Source organism: Rhinatrema bivittatum, chromosome 1 (genome assembly GCF_901001135.1).
Source record: "Rhinatrema bivittatum chromosome 1, aRhiBiv1.1, whole genome shotgun sequence".
Taxonomy (NCBI): domain Eukaryota; kingdom Metazoa; phylum Chordata; class Amphibia; order Gymnophiona; family Rhinatrematidae; genus Rhinatrema; species Rhinatrema bivittatum.
The window spans coordinates 508,724,117-508,730,116 of NC_042615.1; positions in this window are offsets into that span (position 1 = coordinate 508,724,117).

The window sequence follows — 6,000 nt, forward strand, 5'->3', positions numbered from 1 at the left end:
GCCGGAAAGGAGATCATCCTGCCCATTCAGGGAAGAAAAAAATGGCTTACGCGGTTGAATCTGGATGCAGTGGAGGCGATGCAAGCTCAGGGAGGGAGCTGCAAGAGCAGAGCTGCATCTTTGTAAGCATGCCATGGCTTAGCTATGCATCTTTTTCGGTGGGCTGGAGAGAGAAGCAGCTAGCTGTGGCAGGCCCGGGCAGGGAGCTGCTTGTTCTGTGGCAGAACTGGAAATGGGAGAAGCTATTGCATTGTTCCACAACCCAGGACGATCTGCCACCCTCAGGCCTCAGCCTGGGAGGAGTTCCAGCTGCTGCCGGGTCCCTACCCAAGGAGAGAGATCAAATTGCTGCCCGTTTGGGGGAAAAAGAAGTGGTGAGGTAGGGGAGGGGGAATGGGCAAAGAAACCAGAGAGAATGAGGAGGTGGAGAAAGGAGAATAAAGGCAAAATGTGTAAAAAAAAGTTACAAAAGAAAATCAAAATATGAGAATATTACAAAGACGAGTAAACTAAGAAAAATACAATAATAGAAAAATTGTGGAAAAAGTAAAAATAAAAATAAAAAGTTAGGCAGGGTGAGATGGAGATTTTCTCAGCCCCTGAAAACTTTGACTGACACCTAAGCTTTTTGAAAAAGGTTCCAGCCCTTACCCTTGTGGTGTATGGCCTGTCTGTCTCGGTGTGGTGCATCTCTCTCTGGGTGCAGGTCTGTCTGTGTGTGGAGTGTGTGTCTCAATGTTTGTCTGGTTTGTTGTGCTGTGTGTGTCTTGGTATGTGATGTGTTGTGTCTAAATGTTATATATATGTCTGCATCTGGTGTTGCTTTTAATGCTTTTAAGGTATGGTATGTCTATATCTCTGTGCCTGTCTGGGTGGTGGGTTTCTGTCTCTCTGTGGGGTGTGTGTGTCTGGGTGTGGGGTGTCTTTGTCTCTCTGTGTCAGTCTGGATATGGAGTGACTGTGTTTGCGTCTCTCTATGTCAAGATGTCGGTGTCTCTCTGACAGGCCAATACAGTACCGTGCACTCTGACGGAGCGCACTGTTAACCTGCTCTTGGACGCGCGTTTTCCCTTACCCCTTATTCAGTAAGGGGAGGAAAAAGTGCGTCCAACCCGCGGCACCTAATAGCACCCTCAACATGCAAATGCATGTTGATGGCCCTATTAGGTATTCCTGCGCGATACAGTAAGTAAAATGTGCAGCCAAGCCGCGCATTTTACTTTAAGAAATTAGCGCCTGCCCAAAGGTAGGCGCTAGTTTCTGCCAGCACCCTCCGACTTAATATCATGGCGATATTAAGTCTGAGGTCAAGTAAAAAAAAGTTAGAAAAAAAGAAAAAAAAATTTAAAATGGGCCGGCGGCTGTCGGGCCGAAAACCGGAATCTCAATTTTGCCTGCGTCCGGTTTCTGAGCCCGTGGCTGTCAGCGGGCTCAAGAACCGACGCCGGCAAAATTAAGCGTTGGCTGTCAAACCTGCTGACAGCCACCGCTCCGGGTCAAAAGGAGGCGCTAGGGACGCGCTAGTGTCCCTAGCGCCTCCTTTTGCACGTTTCTACCGCACCACCTAATTTAAATACTGTATCGTGCGCACAGGCGAGTGGCGTGTGCGCGCGCCAGGAGAGCGGGCGTTCGTCCGCTCTCCCACGGACTTTACTGAATCGGCCCATGTGTTAGGTATCTATGTCTGTCTGGATATGAGGTGTCTGTTTCTCTCTGTGTCTGTCTAGGTGTGGGATATGTGCTTGCTTCTTTCAGTAATATAAATATTATTGTATATATATAAAATGAAGGATCCCATCTTGGAGCAGCCTAAAATGTGTTCTCACTCCTGTTTTAAAGCCTTGTATGTCAATCTAAGGCCCTTAAATTTCACCCGGTACTCAATTGGGAAACAGTGAAGAGATCAAAAGATCAGAGAGATGTTGTCATGAAGTCTGTTTCCTGTTAAAAATTGGCAATTCCGTTCTGAATTAATGGTAAGTGTTTTACAGATTTCAAAGGAAGCCCCAATCAATGGGGAATTGCAATAATCCAAATACAAAAGAATGAAAGCCTGTGTCAATGCAGGAAATGCAGCTTGAGCCAAGACCGGGCATGAAGAGAGGAATCTGGTCTCTCCCCACCCTTGCATGGGCTGCTGCAACTCCTGACCCAAGAGGAAATGATGTCTGGGGCAGAACTGCCGTGGCCAAGCAGTGCCCTCCAAAGCATAAGGCTTGAGGAAATCATCCCGATTTGCCCCCACCACTTCCCTCCCCAAGGATGGGTCCGATACAGTAATTATTTTCATCAGACCAGTCATATTCATTTTGGATAAGCCAAGTATACTACATGAAGCATTGGAAACTATTTGGTTAAGACAGAGTTCCATGGATCATTAATTGTTTTCTTCTCAGATGTATTATCAGACAGAGCTAGAGAGATTGCACTCTCCTCCTTGATCTTGAATATCTGTAGATTTCGGCTTCCTGATTTCAAGGCTTTTAGGAGCAGCAGAAGCAGCTTTGCGACTGGGTATGGAAGCTGAACAGGAAAGTGATCTGTGGAGCACTCAGATCCACGTATGGCTCATATGTTAAGAATATTTTTCATCTCTTTTTGCCTTGTGAGGACATAGTCCAGGAGATGGTAATACTTAGACTGTGGGTGCTTACAAGTTCTCTCTGGCTGACAGAAGTAAGTGTTAGTGATAGCAAGCTGTTACTGCAAGCAAATGCTGAGCTACAATTCACCATTTGTATTACACTTAATACTTGCCAAACTTTCCTAAGGTTGGCCTGAAAGTTCTAAAATCACAACCAACTCTATTTAGCATTTAACTCTCCCAGAATGAGAATTTGATCAGCTGATGGAATGGAATTAACAGCACCATTAATGTGAAAGTCTTTTTAAGATTCATCTGTAATGCACTCAGAAGTGTAATATATCATTTTTTACCTAGGGGTACTCGAACAGATAAGACTGGATGATACATTTTGGAGTAATGAAGTTAGCCTATTGCTGAGATTTTATTTTATTTTTTTGGCTCAGCGGTTTCCGCTTGCTCCTTTTAGGCTCAGTCGGAACCAGGGCTGGGATCCAGTGCCCTCAGCCTTCATTTGTAACTACCCTGGGAAATGTTCCCCTATTTTATATTTCCTCCCAGCTTATTTTTAGTCAGGCCCCCACCCTCAAACATGCCTATGTCTGGTCCTTGCAGTGGCCGTCCTCAGCCATGCACCAGGCCTTCTTCCAGAGCCCTGCAACCATGGACTCTGAATCCGGCCGCTAGGTTTCACCCTTGAGTAAGGGCCACAACTCCCTTTTCCTCCCCTCAAGGGCTCTGACTGCTGCCTCTGCAGCATCCCCAGGCCGCAGCCGATGGGACTCGAGGATGGAGCCATAGACCGTCTGCATGGCAGAATGCAGGAATGCTACTCAGTCACCCAGTGAGATTATTTCCAATGGTAATGTTGCGCCCGTCGGTCGCAGACGACTGCGCCCTCTCTGTCTCACCTCTCTTTTTCCTTTTTCCTCTCCATTGGGCAAGATGGCTGCCTCCGCCTCTCCACGCTGACCTCGCCGGCGTCCCTGGACCGGCATGGGCGACTGCATTCGCCATTTTCCCTCTGAGGTCACCTAGGGCACGCGCTGGCCCTCCTTTTGAATACGTCATGGCGGGAACCTCGGGGGCATCCCCAACGCATGACGTCACTACCTCCGGGTATTTAATCTCCGCCCTCCATTCCAGCTACGAGTTGGCAAGGAATCTCCCTGTTGATCTCTGCCTGTGACCAGATGCCTCCTCTCTGGGTCTTTCGCTCCGGAACGACTTAGATACCCGCTCCTCGGGGGCCTTGCCTCGCTCCTGCCTACCCTTCGGGGTTATCAGTTTCTAGCAAGGACACTTAAGGTACCCACTCCTCGGGGGCCTTACCTCGCTCCTGCCTACCTTCGGGGTTACCAGCTTCCTGCTTGGCTGCCTAGGTACCCGCTCCTTGGGGGCCTCGCTCCATCCTGGACCTCCGCCCTCAGGGCTTTCTCTTCTACAGCTTCCAGCCTGAGTGAGTACTTCAGCTCTTGAATCTGTCTCTGCCTTGTCTCACCCTTCTGAAGTAGATTCTCGGCCTACCCCGGATCTACCCTCACTGTGCCCGGGTTCTTGGCCTACCCCGCTCTGCGGATCACTACCAGACCCCTCTCCCTCACTGGACCTGATGAGACTCTACATCTATGCTGCAGAGGACAGACTGGACTACGCCATCAGAGTTCCTTCTCCTCTGGCTAGGATCACAGCCCGCTCCTCGGGTTATCAACACTCCGGCTATATAATAAAGATTTACTATCTGCTGTCTCCATTACTGCTAGAGCTAGCCTATCGCTGCAAGTCCCCACAGGGAGGAGCCATCTCTTGCAGCGACCAGGGGCCCACGAATCAATGTCTCAAACACAACAGGTAAACTCCGCTCCTGCATCTAGTCTTCCACCAGACTCTTTTTTACAGGCCAAAATATGGAGTGAGTTTTCTTGCAAATCTGTCCTGGCCCCTGCAAAACTACTATATCAACTTTAAAATGATCTAACTTACTGGGAACAACTGCCGTCCTTCTTTTTAGTCAATTTGAGTTTTCATTACCTAAGAGTCCAAATATTCCAGGTTACCAGGGTCATGTTTTATTGCTGTTTTTCTTACTACCTAAAAAGCAGGCCTGGTGGTTGTGGCTAGCCAACCAGTTTAAAGAGCGAGCTTTCTTCACCCCACCTTTTCCAAGAACTTCCCCCAAATGATGCAGGCAGTGCTAACCCTAAAAATGGCTGTCACTCAATCAGCTGTGCTGTCCTGTGGCCGCCTGTGTGCAGCGCTCCAGCAGGCAGCCCTCAGCTCTTTAAATCATTGCCACAGGACTTCCCCAAATCCCTCCACACCTGGCACAGTAGATAAGAACAGTTACTGTTGGGACCCCAGCTGCTGATCCCTCTGATCTTCGGGAATCCTGATCTAGTGGCACACCTTGGTGGGATGGCTGGTGAAGGCAGAAGCTGCCCTGCAGTAGCCATGAACTGACATCGCTTCCCAGCACGAGATCCCCACTGTTGTCCGAAGTCAGATCATCTGCTAAGGTGTGCCACTAGATCAGGATTCCCGAAGATCAGAGGGATCAGCAGAGTATCCTTGCTGGGACGGAAAACCCCTTCCAAAAATACTGATGATGAAATAGATTGGTCTCTGCACAGTCTCCCAAAAGTGTCTCTTTCCCAGTTAGGTGTCCTCAGGCTAGACTTTTAGGTCTTACTCACAGTTCTCTTCCTCAGTTGGCTCAATGGGATTTTGCTTAGGATAAGTCCAGCAGTAGGGAACACAGCAGCTCTTTATAAATGTTTCCTCTTCAGGCAGGAACTCAGAAAAATCTTCACAAAAAGGGCAAAAAAGTAGAACTCCTGTGCAGTGGATCACCATTTGGAATCTTGCCTACCTCCCGATCTAATCTAACTGGTGAATACCCCGAATTCCTCCAGCCAGGTGTATCAGGGCTCTCACAGAAGGAACTCTCAAAAATGGCAAAATCATCTAAGAATCTCAATCAAAATATAGAACCAGCATTAAGACAGGCACTGATCCCCTTCCCACTAGGGTATTGGCCCAGCCTGTGAAACCCAGTACCCAAGCAGGGAACAACTCAAGAAAAACATTCCTACTTTCTCTACCCCAAATCCAAATGGCACACCTACCCTGTTTCCCCGAAAATAAGACCTCCCCCTAAAGTAAGACCTAGCAGAGTTTTTATTTGGGAGCATGCCCGTCGCACAGAACACCAGAGCATGCAGCTGTGATTTTTTTACCCTGCAGGATTCACAGTTAGTTGTCATCACAAACCAGCATAACCAGACAACTATTCAGAATATGATAAATGTTCATTTTTTTGTTCAACAATATATGTGAATTCTTCTTCATGGAAAAATAAGACATCCCCTGAAAATAAGGCCTAGTGCATCTTTGGTAGCAAAAATTAATATAAGATA